Source organism: Antechinus flavipes, chromosome 1 (assembly GCF_016432865.1).
Source record: "Antechinus flavipes isolate AdamAnt ecotype Samford, QLD, Australia chromosome 1, AdamAnt_v2, whole genome shotgun sequence".
NCBI lineage: Eukaryota > Metazoa > Chordata > Mammalia > Dasyuromorphia > Dasyuridae > Antechinus > Antechinus flavipes.
The window spans coordinates 32,646,277-32,666,940 of NC_067398.1; positions in this window are offsets into that span (position 1 = coordinate 32,646,277).

Sequence of the window (20,664 nt, forward strand, 5' to 3'; positions counted from 1 at the left end):
TTTCTCACAAGTAGAGATGGGAAAACTAAATCACAGAGAAGGTGAATGAGTTACCTAAGGTTGCCCAGCTCCTAGGTATCAAAGGAGGGCATTAAAAAGATGTAATAATAATAATAATAGCATTAAGAGAGAAATTTAAGGTGGATAAAATGCTGTATATTGGTTATCTCATTTGAGCCCACAACCCTGAGAAATATTATCCCCATAATATGGAAAAAACTATGATCAAGAGAGATCCAAGTTGATACAGCTAATAACCATCTGAGGTAGGATTTGAATTCAGATCTTCCTGACTCCTAACTCAAACTCTAGAACTCTACCTATGACACCATTATATTAGACAGTATACTTTGAGCAGGTATTACAGGATCATAAATCTAAAATTGGAAAACTCTTCAGAGGTCTACCCTCTTATTATACTATCCCATGATTCTCAATAAGAAAACTGCTCCAGAGAGTTGTAATGCTTTGTCAAAGATTGTAAAGGTAGAAAGTAAGTTAGGATTTGAACCCAGGTCCTTTGATTTTCATTCAATTTACACGTATTTATTAAGTGTTTGATATGAGCCAGGGGCTGTGGTAGGCAATAACATGTGCAAAAAAAAAAAAATAAAAGCAATGCCTTTTTATAAGCATTATTTATTATTATAAGCAGCCAACATTCAAAGATGGTGTTCTCTCCCCATTATTATCTGATTTCCCTTTAGCTCCAAGAGGAATCACTTACATGTTAGCTCAGAAACAGTCTGTTCCATGATATAGTTCATGTGTGTGTGTGTGTATACACACACACACACACACACACAGTACTAAATTCCTGTCAACTCTTCTAGTGATTATTCCATTGAAAAAGATGGTAGACATTCATACATGGCTTCTTATTCTATTGTGTTAACACTTTATTAAGTATCTTCCTAAACCCAGTGTTGACTTGGGCAGAGCTATTAAAATCTTGAAGCTTTAAAATTAGACCAGGAAGATTTTAGCCTGAGGGGGCTGGTTTGGGGTGACTAGTTACCTCATGCTCAGTTACCTAGTAACAAGATTCCCTGCAGTTCCCGCTGCTGATGTGCTACCACTGTGCTTCTGTCTCCAACCCTGCTCTGACATGTTAACATCGACAACGTACAAGTTCCATGGAGAAAATTGCTAGCAGCTAACCAACTGAGGGTGGGGATCGGGGAGCTCGCTTAGAGTCCTAGAATGATACGGCTCAAAGAGACTGCTGCTGTAGTGCAGTGGATTCTCTTCTCAGACTTGGAGTCAGAAAAAGCTGGGATCAGATCCTGACAGACAATTCCTATTTGTGTGATCCTGGGTAAATGACTCTATGTCTCTCTGATGTAGTTTCCTAACCGGCAAAATAGAGGTGTTCTATAGGGAAAGTGATTTCCCACTGAGTGGATGCCCATCAGTTGGAGAATGGCTACTAAGTTATGATATATGAATGTTATGGAATGTCATTGTTCTATAAGATCACAAGAATAATGCTAAGTGAAGTGAGCCAGGAGAACATTGTACACAGCAACAACAAATGTGATGATCAATTCTGATGGAAGTGGCTCTTTTTCAACAATGAGATGATTCAGGAAATTGTCCTGAAAAACTATACGTGGGGACTGAATATGGATCACAATATAGTATTTTTAACTTTTTGCTGTTATTTGCTTGCATTTTTTTTCTTTCTCATTTTTTTTTTACCTTTTTGATCTGATTTTTCTTGTGTAGCATGACCATTATTGAAATATGTATAAAAGAATTGCACGTGTTTAACATATATTGGAGTACTTGCCATATGAGGGTGGGTAGGGAGGGAGAAAAAAATTTGGAACACAAAGTTTTGCAAGGGTGAATGTTGAAAACTATCTTTGTATATGTTTTGAAAATAAAAAGCTATTATTTCAAAAACAAGACACACTCCTTGGAAAGGGAACCCATAAGTCCTGCATCAACTCATAATAGTTTGGATGGCTTTATTTCCTTTCATCGAGCCTAAATCTTCACTTAAAAAAAACTGCTTCAAGTTCAGCTCTCTGAGATTAAATAGAGATAATCAGCTTATCAATAAATGATGGTTAAATACCTACTATGTGCCAAGAAAAATAAGTGCTAGAGACACAAAAAGGTATACTTCTCCAAAATAGTGATTTAAGTACTTAAAGATACTTCCCCAGACTAGAATCTTCTCTTTTCCTACTTAAACATCTGCATCTATTTTTACCCTTTTATTTCATCTTCTAGTAGTTTGCATTGGAAACCCTTCACCTTTCTTTTTGCCCTGCTTTTTATGCCTTCCAGTTTATCAATATTTTTCTTAAAAAATAGTGTCCACAACAATACTCAAGAAACAACATGATCAAAATATAGTAAAGCTGGGCTCTCATTTTCTTATTCTTGGAAGCTATGCCTCTTTTAGTGAAGTTTAAGAGTGAATTAGTTTTTTTAGGCTGCCATAATGACATCAAACAAGACCCACAGGAAAAAGGATTTACAGAAGGTTACCAACAATTTATTGGCAAAGTTAGAACAAAACCAGTCATTTCCCTACTACAATGTCCTGCTGGTCCAAGTAGTTCAGAGTATACCTCTATTCATTCATTCCTTTGTCTGATTATTCATTCAAATAGTCTTTCTTTTCGCTGTTCACCTTTCTTCCACATACCTTTGTACTGGATTAGCTCCAAAGCCTGGAATGCTCTCCCTCCTTTCCTTCACCTTCCTGGAATCCCAAGTTTCCTTCACAACTTAGTTCTTGCCCCTCTCATCCCACCAATGCCACCTTACTGCCAGCCACAGCTGCCAGTCTTCTCCCCCCAAAAGAGGGGGAGTATCTGTTTTGTATTATAATGCCAGAGAAACTGAGGCAAGATAGAGATTAGAGAGTATTTAATAATTTATTAAATGGGAGAGATATACTGGGATCAAATGGATCCATGGTTTCGTCCCAGGGCTGAATGAGACTATCATCTCCAAGAATACAGCATCCAGCCAGCATCCAGCAGCCAATTCGAGTTCTCCATGACATATTTATACATAGTAGCTAAACAAAGGCAGAGGGGTGGAGTCCAAACTCTGGTGAGCCAGAATCTCCAGGCAGGAACCATAAATCCGATTCTGACAGTTGGGGGATAGGACTATAAATTCTAACAATCTGGGAGTTAAGAAAGTGTCGGATTCCAGACACAAACTCTGGAATCCCCCATTCTGAGTTTACACATTGACAATTTATAATCTTAGAGCAAATAGCCCTGAGTTATATCAGTCTTCATGAGGGGGGAGAGGGTGCAAGTAAGGAGATTGAGGCAAAACAACTAAGGAAACTAAGCAGGACCAATTAGGGAAACTGAGTCAGGACAATAAAAGAACTGTGGCACAACAGTATCTGTTTTGACTGAGACTTGAATCTGTTTCTATATGTGTGAGACTTCCTCAATTAGAATGGAAACACCCTGAAGGCAAGAATTGCTTTACTTTTGTTTTTGTAACAAAAACAAAAGATACCCCTAGTATCTATCCCTACTACTTAATATACTGTCATTCTCATAGTAGAGGCTGGATAAATGCTTGTGGATTAAACATTAATTGCTTACTCAATATAAACTTTTTTGCTATATGCTGGAAGTGATATAAAGCTCAGGAAAACTATAAGTCCTGCCCTCATGGACTTTACTGTTCATAATGAAAATAAATCATAAATTTGTAATTATAATGTATGACTTTAAACATTACTTAACAAATGCTTTAGAAAGGTATAGAATAAAAATGGAGACATGACTGAAAAAAAAAAAAAGACTAAAGAATAAGGAAGTCTGGAGAGGGGTAAGATCCAAAAATTCGAGCTATCAATTACTCCAAGAAAATTCTGAAGATATACAACTACAGCTATTATACATGCTACTATATCTATAGAACTCTAGGTTTATTGCCCAGAAACTCCTTCAAATGTATGCCCTTTGAAAATAAGCCCTGGGGATAAACTAGAATCATTCCCAATAAGATCAGGAGTGAAACAAGATTGCCCACTATTACCATTACTATTCAATGTTGTATTAGAAATGTTAGCTTTAATAATAAGAGAAGAAAAATAAATTAAATGAATTAAAGTAAGTGATGAGGAAACCAAATTATCACTCTTTGCAAATGATATGATGTTAAACTTAGAGAATCCTACAAAATCAACTAAAAAACTAGTAGAAACAATTTACAATTTTAGCAAAATTTCAGGATGCAAAACATTCACATGAATTATCAGCAATTCTATATGTTACCAACAAAGTCCAGCAGCAAGAGATACAAGGAGAAAATCCATTTAAAATATCTGTAGATAATATAAAATATTTGGGAATCTACCTGCCAAGACAAAGTCAGGAACTATATGAACACAATTACAAAATACTTCCCACACAAATCTAATCAAGTGGAAGAATATTAATTGTTCATGTATCGACTGAATTAATATAATAAAAATGGCAATTCTATCTAAATTGATCTACTTATTTTGTGCCATACCAATCAAACTGCCAAAAAATATTTTTACAGAACTAGGAAAAATAATAACAAAATTCATCTGGAAGAATAAAAGGTAAAGAATTTCAAGGAAATTAAGGCAAAAAATGCAAATGAAGATGGCCTAGCTGTGCCAGATCCAAAACTACATTATAAAGCAGTAGTCATCAAAACCATTTGGTGCTAGCTAAGAAATAGAGTATGGATCAGTAGACTAGGTTAGGTTCACAAGATATAATACTTAATGACTATAGTAATCTAGTGTTTGACAAACCCAAAGACCCCAGCTACTGGGATAAGAACTCACTGTTGCCAATTTTCAGATGAAAAAATTGAAACTATTTTTAATCATATGAAAAAAAAAATGCTCTAAATCACTATTAATCAGAGAAGTGCAAGTTAAGACAAGTCTTAGATACTGCACATTTCTCAGATTGGCTAAAATGACAGGAAAAGACAATGATGAATGTTGGAGGGAATGTGAGAAAACTGGGACATAAATACATTTTTGGTAGAGTTGTGAACTGATCCAACCATTCTGGAGAGCAATGTGGAACTACCCTCAAAGGGCTATCAAATTATGCATACCCTTTGATCCAGTAGTGTTTCTACTGGGCTTGTATCCCAAAGAGATCATAAAAAGGGAAAAGAACTCATATGTGCAAAAATGTTTGTAGTAGCTCTTTTTGTAGTGTCAAGGAATTGGAAACTGAGTGGATGCCCATCAGTTGGGGAATGGCTGAATAAGTTATGGTCTATGAATGTTATAGAATATTATTATTTTATAAGAAATGATCTTCTGGGTGATTTCAGAAAGATCTGGAGAGACCTATATGAACTGATGTTAAGTGAATACAAGAGAGAATTGTACACAGCAATGGATGTGGCTCTTTTCAACAATGAGGTGATTCTGGCCAGTTCCAATGGTCTTGTGATGGAGAGAGCCATCAGCACCCAAAGAGAGGACTGTGGGAACTGAGTGTGAATCACAAAATAATATTTTCACATTTTTGTTTGCTTATATTTTGTTTTCTTTCTCTTTTTTCCCCTTTTTGATCAGATTTTTTCTTGTGCAGAATGATAATTGTGGAAATATGTATAGAAAATGTTTTAATATATATTGGATTACTTGCTATCTAGGGGAGTGGGGGAAAAGAAAGGAGAAAAAGTGGAACACAAGATTTTGCAAAAGTGAATGTTGAAAACTATCTGTGCATATGTTTTGAAAATAAAAAGCTTTTTAAAAAAAAGAAAGAAAAGAAAATGAGCCCTGGTTCAAAGTATGGTTTGGATCAGCACCCATTCAAAACTATAACTCATGATTCTTCCAATGACATTTCTTTTACCAACCAACCAAAGGACGTATCTTCTTTGAACATCACACTGAAGGAAAATTCATTTAAATATAATAGCATAGCATGATAAATAACAAGGACAATGCCATAACTTCACAATATATATGGAAGGATAATTCTCCCACATGTGGCCATGCCATCAATTACAAAGAGAGTAACTTTGAAGAGGTTTTACTCATGGGGAAGCTTTGTGGAGAGGGTACATCCACAAGAAACATGTTAGGATCACATACATCATCATCATCATTAATGATAATAGTTGGTATTTATATAGAGCTTTAAGGTTTGCCCATCCTTAATCCATCTAACAACCCTGGGAGGTAGGACTGTTATTATTCTCATTTTATAGTTAAGGAAACCGAGGCAAACAGGAATTAAGTGCCTTGACCAGTCACACAGCTAGTAAATGTCTGAATTCAAATTGGAACTCAAATCGGAACCCAAGTTCAGAACTCTGTCCATTCTGACACTCAGCCAGCTAAGAAAAATGATCTGCTCAGGAAGGAAACACGGTTAGTAGGGTAACTCATGCTTTCAGATGTCAGTTTTTTTCTGGAAACTCTACTTGTCTCCATTTAGTTCCTTACAATGTTCCCCACAGCTTGTTCAAGCTGCAAGTAGTTTGGTTTTGTTTTTTTTTTCTCTTTTCTTTTTTTTCCCCTTGCAGTTGGAAACAGCTAAGATTTTCTACTGGTTCCTTTTTTTTCTCCTCTGTATTGTTAATTGTTGCTTTACTGCTATTGGCAAGCTATGGGTAGTTTTCTCTGCTGATGCAAAATACTGGGGTCTTTTGCTTATCGAATCCCTCCAGTGGGTTGCCACCTGCTGCTGTCTCTGAAGAACTCTTCTCTGCAGTGTCTTACCATTACCACCTGCTTCTAAAATGCAGCCATTTCTCCATGGGGGGAGAAAACTGTTTTTCTGCTCCCCAGTCCCAAATCCTGTCGTAATTCTTGATAATTCATATCCAGAGAACAAACAGCCAGAGCTCTTACCCATTAAATGCTGTTTTAAACTGTTTTTATTCTGCCTTAGACGAGATTCCTAAAATTCATAGTACCCTTCAAACTAAGGTGAGAAAATTACCTTCATCTCCCATCAGTCCCTATGGTTCATGCAAATTATTTTGGGACCTTCACCTAGGAAGACTAGATGAAAGTGATTGGCTAGGTATAGTGACTTGTCCTATTTTCTTGCTGGAAACAAAGTCCCCCATATACCTTTGAACTTTACTTAATGAAGAGCAGTGTGATAAAGTAATAACCTCAAGGGCTTAGAATCCCAAGATTGGAAAATATTTCAAAAGGTCATCCAATCTATCCTCATACCTTCATGAAGCCCTACATTTAAAGCGTTCTAGAAAAAAATGACTATCTATCTATCCTATTTTTAACCTCCCTACAAAAATGAAAATTTTCACAACTTATATGAGTTCCCCTTTTCTCGATTTAACAGTACTTTCCATCTGAAAAATGTTCTCAGTTTCTAATCTAAATACTGGGAACCGTCCTCAGTGGCAGATAAATCCTTGGGGTTTATCATTGAAATATCCCCTTCCTTGGGAAAAAGAAGTAGGACTATGGGAAGTGGGAGAGGTAATGTGCTACTTTGGGCACCCCTGGGGCTGAGCAACAAAAGGCAGGGAAATCACTGGGAAAGAGAAGGCCAGCCTCCCATACACACAGTGACAAATTCCTCCCCTTTGTCACCTAGTACAATTCTTACATGACAACTTTTCTATGAAGGAAGGCCCCCTAATGCCCTTTACAAACTGAAGAATGTGTCTCTGAGCCAGAGAAGTAGGTCATGGTGAATAAAGGGGCTTTGAACTTTGCTTGGAGCCAGTGATGACTCAGCACCAGGGATGTCAGGAAGAATTGAGGGCTCCCCTCCCCTTCTTCACCCTATCCTGTCCCCAGTAAGCAAAGAACCAGAGAATTAAAAAAAAAAAACAAACTGATGGGCTTGGTCACTGACCAGTGGATGAAGATCTCAGAGCTCATCCTCTCAGTGGGGAACAAGCAAATCAATGATGAAGGAAAGCCTCAGACCCTCGAGTGCTCTAAAAGCCAATAATAAAATTTAAAATCAATGAGGAAGCTGACAGCTAGCCAATACAGAGGCCAGGGGCCAGGAATGATGTGCTGCCATGATGGGGAACAGGCAGGCAGCCCAGGGTGCAGAGTTTTAAATGAGCTGAAGCCTATCAACCAATTTGCCGAGTGGCTCAAGTAGCATGGTCTGGCAAGAGTATAATTCTGTATTGATCAGTACACAGGGACCTCTTCATCAATCTGGGAGAGGCGAGTAGGGGGAAAACAGGCTTGCCTCAAATTAGTACCCCAGAGTCAGTAAAAAAAAAAAAAAAAACAACCCGGGCTTAAATTCTGCTTGGGAAACCTGGACGCTGTGTGATCATGGGCCAGTCACTTCCCTTCCTTCTTTCCTCATCTGTAAAATGAGCTTGAACTAAAATCTAAGGTCCCTCCTGGCCTTAAACTCTGTGATCTGATGACCATAGGGTCTACCCTTACATATAAGATAAAGTCTACTCCTGCCCACCAGCAGGTGGCAGTACAGTGGAGAGAATAGACCCTTAGGTTTCTACATTGCCCTTTTGAGTAATTTGAAACTTCTAGTCTTCAGAAGGTGTGGAATTCAATATTTCATAGTAATACCACATCATCAAAAGAATATCTGGTGTTAAAACAATGGGACTTTGTTTCCAAAGGAAGTCTGAGGTCATTAAAAGCACTACACAACATCCTACATGCATGACATAAAATATATTAGCAAAGGGAAATATTTTTTGAATGCCTTGAATTTAGCAGAGTGCCCAGCATACAACAGGAGCATAATAAGTGCTTATTTTATTGAGCAAAAGTAAAGTGGGCTGATCTCATAGAAAAAAAAAAAAGAAGAAGAAGAAAAATGCCTACTGTTCAATGTCAAAAGACCTAAAGTAGTGGTTCTCAAAAAGTGAGGTCTGAAGAAGTCTTCAATTATCTTTAAGAAAATAGAAGAGTCTGGACTAGAGAATGCTAGGATCATAAATTTAGATCTGAAAGAAACCTTTGACATCATTTACTCCAATTTCCCAAATAAGGAAACTGAGGCTCACAAATGTCATGAATTTAGATCTGGGAAGAACTTAAGCCTGTAAGGTCCATCCTTCCCCCTAAAGAATTTTTTGCTCACATGAGTTATACCTATCTATATTTACTGCATTTGAAATGAAAATGTTTTTGTATTAATATAAAAATGATTTTTGATGCTCTGACTTTAAAACACAGGTGATGAATTGCTATTCAGTTATTTTCAGGTTTGTGAGCAACAATAATAGTTTTTAATATATCCCATTTTAAGGTTTACAAGCCCTTTCTTCCCTATAGCCCTGTGAGTTGAGAATGAATTAGGCAGTTCTATTTTCTAGATGAGAAAGCTGAGCCTACAAGAGGCTTCCTCAACCAATCAAGATCAGAGTCAGGACTCAAAAGTAGTTTTAATGGATAAAATATTTGATTTAGAGTCAAGGCCTGAATTGAAATCCTGTTTCAGAACCATATTAGTTTTACAGTTTGAGGGGAGTCATTTAACCCTTCTAGACCTTAATTTTTTTTCCATCTATAAAATGGATGGAAGCTTCTATGTTTTGTGAGGACAAAAATATGATAACATAGGTAAAGTGCTTTGCATACCTGAAAATCCTATGTAATATTAGCTATTGATTTCCAGTCTAGTGTTTTTCTAACTACAGTGTACAGTATCCCAAGTCATTTAAGTCTCTTTGTATTTAAGTCAGTAGACCAAAATTGATTCATTAGACTTTTTGAGGCATATAAGATTGCCAAATTGGGAAAATGCCTATCCTCTTAGGGTTGATTGTGAGGCATAATGAAGCTCTGAACCCCACAGCACTAAAACCTCCATTGTGTTGCAAAATGCAGAATTAGGGTTGTAAGGCATTCCGGTAATCTTTAGTCTTCTTTATCTCTCTTGATTCAATGATCAGATTAGAGTTTAGGCGCCTTCTTAATCCCCTAAGAAGTCAGAACCTTTCACCAAATCAAAAGATGGAGTTGATTTAGTTTTAGGAGATGTCAACTTCCCCAAGGATGTCTACGCTACCATTGTTTGCTTTGACAAATAATTGAAACCTTAATTGAAAACCCTGTACTTTTGTCCTTTCATTAGCAAGGAATTTAGTCTTCTGTATCATGATTAGGGTAATTGTGAGTTGGAAATTTCTTCAATTTTAGAGAATTGTCTGATAAAGAGGGGGGATCTTGTTGGCCAGGATTCATCTCCACACAAAATGCTTGTAAAATAATAAACGTTTGACAGACTTTAGCCCAATGTGATATTGATTTAAGATTTCTTCTACTAAAGATAAAATATGTAAAAGTGTTTTCAAGAGAAAGATCATAGAATTAGAGTTAAAAAGGAATCTTAGAGATCATCCCACTATATCTACTAGAGTAGAAAATTCAGATCCATAGAGGTAAAGACTAAAGTCTTAAGTTAGCAAGTAGTAGAGCCAGAATTCCTCAAACTCCAAATCTAATACTCCCCACAACATATGAGAACCATGAAAATTGCCAAGTAAAATGAGATTTTATTATTGTTTATCAATACCATATCAGACTTTTCATACCAAGCAGGTACAAATTAATTAAGAAATAATAAAAGTACCTATTATTTGTATTTAGAGTCATTGTTCTAGGCATTGGAGAAGCAAAGACAGCGTGTGAAATGATGCCCTAATCACAATGAGTTATATTCTAATGGAGGAAATAACTATGTATAAATATATACATAACACAAGTATAAAGATTACATATATACAACGTAATTTGGGAGGTAGGGACACTAATACGTAAGGGTAGTGCAGGGAATAAGAAAGGATTTAATGGGAAGTTACTACCTAAACTACATAGGTAAGGGAGAGAAGACTTTATGTGGGAGAGTAAGGAGAAAAAACGTGTTAGACTTGGGAACCAGCCAGTGAGTGTGGAGACATAGAACCTCGGGGTTTTTCCTGGGAGAGGGGAGGTACAGTTGGGGTTTAGAGTGTTATAACTGTGGAACACAGAGAAGACTAATTCTCTAGTAAGGAAAGGAGGAAGAGTAATGTCTAGTAAGGCAAAAAAGGAAGATTGGGACCAGGTTATATATGGAATTAAAAGCTAAAAGGAGGAATTTATCCTAGAGGTAATAGGAAACCACTAAAGTTGGATGCACAGTCAGATCTTAAGGAAAATTACTGTGATGGTGGTATGTAGAATGGACTGGAGCTTTAGGGAAGTTGAGGCAGGGAGATTATTTAGTAGGCTTCTTGCAGTTATGTAGGTGATGGGAACCTGAATGAAAATGATTGCTATATGAGCAGAGAAAAAGAGGAGGCGGAAAAGATACTATGAAAGTAGAGCTTGAGCAACGGATTGGTTATGTGGAGAGTGAGAATGAAAATATGACACTGGAAAGATGGTGGTTTCTTTGATTATAAGAGGAAAGTTTTGAAGATGGGAAGATTTAGGAGGAAAGACCATTAATTTAATTTAAGATCTTATCAGGATATTCAATTTGGAATGTCTAACGAGTAAATGGTGATTTAGGCGTGTAGCTTGGGGAGAGAGGGTGATGGGATATAAATGTGGGAGTCAGAAATAAAGATGACAATTTATAAGCATGATAGCTGATGAGGTAAATGAGACTATAGAAGGACAAGAGGACCTATGACAGAGCTTTGGGGAATACCTATTGTTTGGGGTTTGGATCATGCAAAGGAGACTTGGAAAATGCCATCAGGTAGACAAGAGGTGAACAGGATAGAACAGTGTCACAAAAACCATGGAAGAGAGAGAATATAGGAGAGGACAGTAAACAGTGTTCAATTTAGTAAGACACATGAAGAGAGAAGACCATAAGCTTTGTCAATTAGAAGAACATTGTTAAATTTGAAGATAATTATTTCAGTTCAAGGTTGGAAGTTGGATTGAAATAGGTTGGTGAGTGAGAAAATTAGAATGAGTGAGTATAAATAAACAGCTCTTTTAAGGAGTTTAGCTGAGAAAAATACAGATAGAGATATAATGAGATATTATAGAATGATATAGGGTCTAGTGAAATTTCCTAAGAATCAGAGAAACTTAAGTTTGAAGGCAATAGTGAAGGAACCAGTTGAATATGGAGAGATGGAAGGTTTAAGAGAGAAATTATATAACTGAGGATGACATTTACTGGAAAATATGGAATTAAATTGATCAAATATACAATATGATGAGGTTGATCTTGGCAAAGAGAAGGGCCACCTCTTTGTCAGAGACTAGGAGAAAGGAGAGTAAGGGATTTGATTTTAAGAGATTTTGAGAATAAGAAAATGGGAGAAGAGAGAGAAGTCATGTTGAATGACCTTTTTGTCTGTAAAATAAGAGGCAAGATTCTCAGCTAGGGTATAGTAGAGGAAGCTGCAAAAGTCTTAAAGTGGAAATGATTTGAAGTTTGGAGTAACTTTTATGAGAAGTTAGATGGGAATCAATTAGGAAATAATAAAAGGACTGTCTTGCTTCAGTAAGGGCCCAGTTAGGGTAAATAACATCCATTTGTAATGTTCCCAACAGCATAGTTTGGAACTCCCTCATTTCATCCAGAAGCTTTTGAGAAGAAGCGGAGAAAGCACATGTTGGAGTATTTCAAGACTGAGATTTGACAAAAGAAGAGCAACAGTAACACAAAGGGGTAAGGGCTTCAAGGATAGAGAAAGATGTTCAACTTAAATGGCTAAATATTGGATTGAGATTAGAGATAGAGGAAAATGAAGTTAAAATGGGCTGTTGATCAGAGAATCTACTGAGAATTAAGGACAATAGAAGGTTTTGATCAAGGCAAAGGAGAGATGTAGGCAGAGAGAGCATAGAGAAAGGTAGAATAATGATAGAGTTTATGATCAGATAGGGAAATGTCAGAATTTCTAATTAGGGGAATGGAACACTTGTAGGTAATAGCAAAATTTAGTAGGGGACCTTTATAGGATAAATATAAAGCAGAGACCTAAAAATTAGCAGTTAGTCATCGATGGTGTCAAAATAAGGAAGTTCATGAGTCAACATAAAAAATGAGGAATTTACTCATAATTATATAATTTCTCAGGCACTATTTCACCAAAGGCAATGAATCGAGCATAAAGGTTATTCAGTAATTGTGATGGCCATGCCGTTCAATCTGTGAATGTCTGTTGGTCTTTCAGCTTCTAGCTTCTCCACTCATCAAATCATATTTCAGACAACTACCAAGATGATATTCCTGTGACCATGCTCCATACAACTGCTAAACTTATATTCCTATGACAATGAACTTCTCAAGAAGTTTTGATGGCTCCCTATTATCTTTAGAAGAAAAATTTTAAAAATCATTAGCCTAGAATTTGAAGTCTGATACAATTTGAGCAGGTAAGTGGCACAATGAATAGAATGCAGAGCTTGGAGTCAAGAAGACTCCTCTTACTAGCTGAATGACCCTGGACGAGTCACTTACCCTTGTTCGTCTCAGATTTCTCATCTGTAAAATGAGCTAGAGTAGGGAGGAAAACCATTCCAGTATCTTTGCCAAGAAGACTCCAAATGGATCATGAAGAGACAGATACTGGGAGAATCTATAGAATTGTATTTCCATATATAGACAAAGACTTGGAGAAAGGTCATGTCAACTGACTGAGTTACTTGTACAAAACAAGATAATTGAATCACTGAACTGATAAGATGAAACAAATCAACCAAAACCAAGAAGTGAATGAAAGGTAACTGCAAACAAATAAACATGCAAATCAAGTGTGCATGCTTAATGAGTTAATTAATATTAACTTCTCTTCTGCAAAGAAGGAAGTTTCTGCCATTTTTGAACATGGAGTGTATGAGTGAAGAGGAATGTAACAAGGAGAAACATGCAATAAGTGAAACAAGAAGTTTATTAACTTCATCATCTCTAGCCAATGGGGCAACTAGAGAGAGAGAGAGAGAGACCTTGTACTTCAGGATAGGAAATAAAAAGTTCATTCTTGTGTTTATAAGCAGGGATTTGCCCTTGGGTTCATCACCTGCTTCTTGCAAAAACCATAAATAAACCAACTTATGCTCCTGGGACCTTTTTATTTTTGTAGTGTATTTCTAATAATATGACTCAATAACAGCAACAAAATTTGTCTCTCATTTGTTTCCCATCATGTTACACATTACATTATCATACCTTCTCTGTGCCAGTCCAACTATCCTAGCAGGGATTTCCTGTGCATGGGAGACATCCTATTTCCCATCGTTTTGCCTTTTTTTCTCATGCCTCCCCCATCCCTGAAAAGTACTCTCTCTTCATTTCTATTTCTTAGAATCACTAGGTTCCTTCAAGACTAATCTCAGGTGCTACCTATTTATGCTACTTCACCCCCATGACTAATCCTCCCTCCTGAAATTACTTAATTTATAATTTATTTTCAATTATCTGCATACACATAGAAACTCCAGGGAGATAGCAGCACACTTCTCAAGGGCAGGGTCATTTTGTTTTTGTCTCTACATCTTCAGTCTAGCAGAGTGCCTTTCACATAGCAGGTGCTAAATACATAATTGGTGAGTTGAGATGAATTGATTTAAAAAAAAAAAAAAAACAACACTGACTGCATTCAAGTCAGGAAAGTCAGCTGCTGTCCTTTTGTTTGGTTTTCCCAGTGGGTAAGTAGGTAAATAGGTACATATGCTCATTCTCTAGATTTACCAGCACTAAAGGAAGCCAAGAAAAAAAATCACTCCAAGAGGAAAGCTTGATTATTTAAAACAATGTTTTGAACAAAAATGGCAGAAAATTTTTCTATGGTATGAGGAAAGAGGAGAGAAACAATTCTTTCTAAAATACCCCACTAGAGATAAAGGGAATTCATAATATCAGCAAATGTTAACATTCGTTCCTAATGAGCTTACTATGAAATGCAGCTTCCACCATGACACTTTCCCAAACTCCTCCACCATTTGCTACGAATTTATACATAGAACTAAAACATCATTGTGCTTGTATTTGGAGCTCATTACATTGCAGCTGTTTTGGTTCTAATGGCATCTAGCATCTCATAAAAAAAAAAAAAAAAAAAAAGAATTGTTTTCAGTGTGTTTTCATTGTCCCTGGGAGAAGGATGACCAAAATGGCAAGGAGACTTGGAACCATGGCACACAAAGGTCAAATGACAAAAATAGAGATGTTTAGTCTGGAGATGATGAAGGTTGAGTGAGTTATATAGTAGATGATAAGTTTCCTGAGGGCAGAGACTTTTGTTAGTGAAGAGGTGTCATAGTGTTAGAGTATTGAATAGAGAGAATCAGAAAGATCTGAGTCAAAATCTTGTTTCAAGCATTTCTAACTTTGTGTCACTGGACAACTTATTTAATTTATCTTAGTGCTAGTTTTCTCATCTATAAAATGAATAACCTCCCAATATTGTGAGAAGTATGAAATAAGATAACAGTTAGAGTGCTTTGTACACTTCTAAGTGCTATATAAACATCAGCTATTTTTTTTATCCTAAGTATCTAGCATAGTGCCCAGTATATAATCAATACTCAATAAATATTTGTTGGGTTGGATTAGACATAAGAATTGTCTTCCCAGTATTTGAAGGGCTGCCATGTGGAAGACGGATGATGTTTGTTTTGTTTGGTTCTAGAGGACAGAGCTATGATTGATGAGTAAAAGGCACAAAGAATTAAGTTTTTATTCAAATGAATAAAAAAAAAAAGATATCCTGAAAATTAGGAGGGTCTAAAAATGAAATGGACTTCTATGAAGAGTAGTGAGTTGTCTCATCATGGACGCATTAAAGGGAAGGTGAGATGGCCAGTCATCTGAGTTATATAGAAGGTATTCTTTTTTTTTTTTTTTTTTTTTTTTTAAGAAAGGAGACCAGTTAGGAAGCCATTATTATAATCCAGGAAAGTTTTAAGAAGGACCTAAATTAACGTGGAAGCTGAGTGAGTAAAAAGGAGGGAATGGATTTGAGATATATTGTTATCAAGGTAGATTTGGCATTAACTGGCAAACACATGGTGAGGCAAAATGCTGAGTTGAAGACTATGTAAAGATTGTAAAATTAGGTATAAGAAAGGATGGAGATGTCTTCTGTTAAAATAGAGAAGTTAGGAAGAGGTATGTGTTGGGGTGGGGAGGGGACATAATGAATTTTGTTTTGGACATGAATTATGAGTAAATGAAGCATTTATTAAGTGTTTAATGTGTGCAAAGAATTATGCTCTGCCAAGGGGAAATGAACAGAATCACAAGACAGCTTGAGTTGTCAAGGAGCTCACATTCTAAACAGGGAGACAACATATATGGAACATTTTAGCTACATGTCAGATGGAAAGGTCCCATACTCCTTAGAGTAGAGACATAAGGCAGACAAAAGGCCTCTGGGATATCCAGTTTTAAATGTCTAACAGGAAATTGGTGATGTATAGTTAGAATGCAGAAGGGAAAATAAGTTTAAATAAGAAAAATCTTCCCCATTCCATTATTCAAAAATATTAGCTAGTGTTGAATAAATGCAGCATATCATCTGCTTAGAGCTGATGACTGTAGAAGCGGATGGATAATAGTGAGAGTATGGAGAAAAAGAAAAGAATTATTAGGACAGAACCTTGGGTACACCTGACATGTTGGAGTATGCTATTATGAAGTACCAACCAAAAGATAATAGAATCTGCATCTTCTTCTTAATGATTATTTCACTTCATTATTTCTTCATTCTTTCTTTGTATTTTTCAATTTTTACTTAATCTTTTTATGTACTTTTAAGATTTTCTAATCTTTTACAGAGTCTTTGATTTTCCCACCATTACCAATTCTTGCCTCTTTTGGGATATCTTTTATAATTTCTTTTTTTCATTGCTTCTGGTACTTTACCATATTCAGTTTTCCTGCAGTATTTTAAAATTCTATTCATACTTATTTATTAATTATTTGTTTGCTTGTTTTTGATATGTCATTTTAAAATTATGTTTTGTTTTTATTTTTCTTGTATTTCTGTTCAGTCATTTCTCTTCTCTTTGGTGTTTCTATTTGTTGGGATGAGCGTGTAAATATAAACAGGTGAAGATGCTGGCTTTCTTTGATCCTATTATCTTGAATCAGTCTTCATTATACATCCTTTTGTCACCAATATTCTGGCAGTGACAATAATCATAGAACAAATTAAAATTTCAGTTGACCCAAAGGACAATGGGAAAAATATGCTAGGGAATAAATAAGCCATTGTGTATTACAACTAATGATCTGCATGAAAGTAGTAGATTAAGATATATCATGCAGTGATATATTATTTATTAAAAGGATGCAAATATTATAATCATTAAAATGATAGAAAGAAGAAAAAGCACTTCAGCTTTGCCATAATTCAGGACTGTTCTTTATAGATATGTGCTGCATTTATTCAACACTAGCTAATATTTTTGAATAATGGAATGGGGAAGAATAATTAGCATGCTAAGAAATGAAGGTCTTGTTTTTACTTCTACTGTCAAGAGAAAGGAACAAGCATTTATTAAGCACCTACTATGTGTGTGGCACTGTACTAAGTGCTTTACAGATATCTCATTTGATTAAAGCTAATCATTAGTTCCCTTTTAGGAAATTAGTTTGTTTGAAATTTTTAAAAAACCATTCAAGCCCATGAGTAAATGAAAAAATGTTTAAATTTCCAGGCACTTGTATTTCCTGGTAGAGAGTCAGGCTCAATCCATGTTTTGTTGTTCTAAGCCCTGAAATTAACTTCATAAATTCCCACTGCATCTAAAGAATAATTACCTTAATAACAGAAAGTAAGTAAAATCCCAATGCATGCATAAGTAAATTACCTTTACAACAAAAAGTTAGTAGAATCCCAATTCTGAAGTTTCACCTTTAGCTATAATGGATCTCTTTAAAAGACCTTTAAATCCCAACTTACTTTTTAAAATAACTGTCAGGAGAGCAAGTTAAAAGAGAAATCTGGTCTAAAAGAATTGGCCTCTTAAAAATGATTAAGGACGTAGGAAGAACACTAGGAGATCAGGACAGAATTATGATTTCACAGAAGTGTCCCTGGGAGGACATACCTAGCCCTTTCTTTAAGCCATGGAGAGGAGAGTCTGAACAGCAGGTGTTCCAAAACCTGTGTTGTCCATTTTCAACTAACTTTTATAAAGGAGCTTAGCAAACAGTGCCTGAATGACTTCCATGTGAGGCACACAGTGTCCCCAATTTAACAGCTGGAGAGGTGGAAACTCAACCCTAATGGAAACAATTTTCTCCTGAAAGTAATTGCTAAATTGTTGAGACTGAGCCACTGAAAAGGCTTCATTAGGAACAGATGGAAGTTGAGGCTTTAACCAAGACTGAACAGTGGGAGGGAAAGTCCACTGACCAATTATTCCTGAGCAAATGGGAAAGTGGCCACCCTAGCACTGAGCTCATTCTGTGCCAGTGACTACCCCAACCAAGCTTCTCACAAGTTGAAGTCTCAATTTTAAGACTGTTGGAGGGCTAGTGGAATCGCCAATGTGGACTCAGCAGAGTCCTAGTCTTGAACCCTGCCTGTGACACTTATAAGAAATTCACTTATTTCTCTCTCAGTCTTTGTTTCTTAGATAACAATGCCTTACAGCACTGATTTCACAGGATTGTTGTGAATTTTAAAGGATATAATCAATACAAAGTGATTTTCAAATCTTAGAGCAATATATAATTGAGAGCAATATTATTCATCAATCATCCATCAAAGACAGATTGCTTTCCACTTACATTGTATATATCTTGTATTTTTTAAAGCTAATTTGTCTTTCCCACTTAATTGTGAGCTCCTTTTGTAGGCTGGGATAATTTTTTTTTTTTTGTATCCCCAGAATGTCTGGCATAGAGTAAGCACTTAATAACACTGTTATTGCATGTGCTATGTGCTAGATACTGAATGGTATATTAGAACTTCTGGGCACTGCTCCTTTTTTCTAGGAACTTATCTCCATGGAGAGGGACACATCAAGGCAGTATATGAAGGAGTGATTAGACAAAACATTCCGGGGAGTTGTACAAATGGGACATGCAAACATTGGGCACCCTGGAAAAGTTCTGAAACTGTTCTCACTTTAATGAGTTTGAAAGTTATGGCCTCTGTATGTTGCTCTCCTTTGGGATTTTGAATTCTCATTGAATTACAGAATTGCACAATTGGAAAGGACCTCATTGACACCCAGTCCATGCACAATAGAACAAGAAACCCATCACCACAACACAATTGGCAAATGGTGATTCAGTCTTTACTTCAAGACTTTCAATGAAAAGGAACCCACTGCTTCTCTCAGTATTTCCCTGGAAAGATTTTTCTCCAATTGATTGTACCTTCTGGTCATTGTTCTGATCCTTTGGAGTCAAAAAAGATAACTCTCTTTTTTTCACATGAAAGTCTCCTTTAGAGGTTTGATTTGATTTATCACAAAATAAATGTTTGTGTACCATATAGAGAAGAATGCCATCGAGCATTAAAAACGGACACATAATAATCTTTTTCCTTATTGTATGTGACACCCTGGCCAGCTGCCCCGCTTGCCCATTCTTAAGCACAGATCTAGCCCTCAAGTTCTGAGTTCATTGTGTAGTTAAAGGGTCAGGGGAAACTTTCTAGACAATCTTGGGCTTCAAAGAGCAACTAAATTATGCATACCCTTTGATCTAGTAAAGCCATTATTAAGTATGTCTCCCAAAGAGATCATTAAAAAGAAAGAAAAAAAATCTATGTATGCAAAAATATTTATAGTGGCTCTTTTCTTGGTAGCAAAATATTGGAAATTGAGGGGATGCTCATCAGTTGGGAAATGACTGAACAAGCTGTGATATATAGATGTAATAGAATACTACTGCACAAATGTTGAATAGGCAGATTTCAGAAAAACCTGGAAAGACTTGTATGAACTGATACAAAGTGGAATGAGCAGAACCATGAAAACACTGTATACAGTATCAACAACATGGTGTGGTGATCAGCTACAAATTATTCAGCTCTTCTCAGCAAACAATGATCCAAGACAAATACAAGGGAAAATGCTATCCACATTCAGATAAAGAATGGATGGATTCTGAATTCAGATTGAAACATATTTTTCCTATTTACTTTATTCTTTTTCATGTTTTTTTTTCTTGTTTGATCTGCTTCTACTTTTACAACTATAACTAATATGGAAATATGTTTTATATGACAGTATATCTATCTATATCTATATCTAAATACATACATATATATATATATATATATATATATATATATACACTATAACAAATTACCTAACATTTTGGAAGGGGGAGAGGGAGAGAGAGGAAGTGAGAAAGATTCAGAATTCAAAATCTTATAAAAATGAATGCTAAAAATTAGCTTGTCATGTAATTGGGGAAAAAATAAAATACTATTTAAAAAATGCTGGGCTTGAGCTTGTCCTTGGAGGGTGGCTAATTTATATAGGCATAAAGAGAATGACAGTATTCTTGAAATGGAAATAATTGAAAGTATCACAATGTGTTGTTCAGTTAGGACTGACTCTATGTATACAGGGGTTTTCTTTGAAAAGATAGTGTAATGGTTTGTCATTTCCTCTTCTGTGTGCCCCCATTTTATAGATGAGAAACTGAGGCAAATAGGTGTTAAGTGACTGGCTCAGGGCCACTCCTCTAGTGAGTGTTTGAGGCCAGAATTTGAACTCAGATCTTCCTGACTTCTAGCTGAGTACTCTAACCACTGCACCAT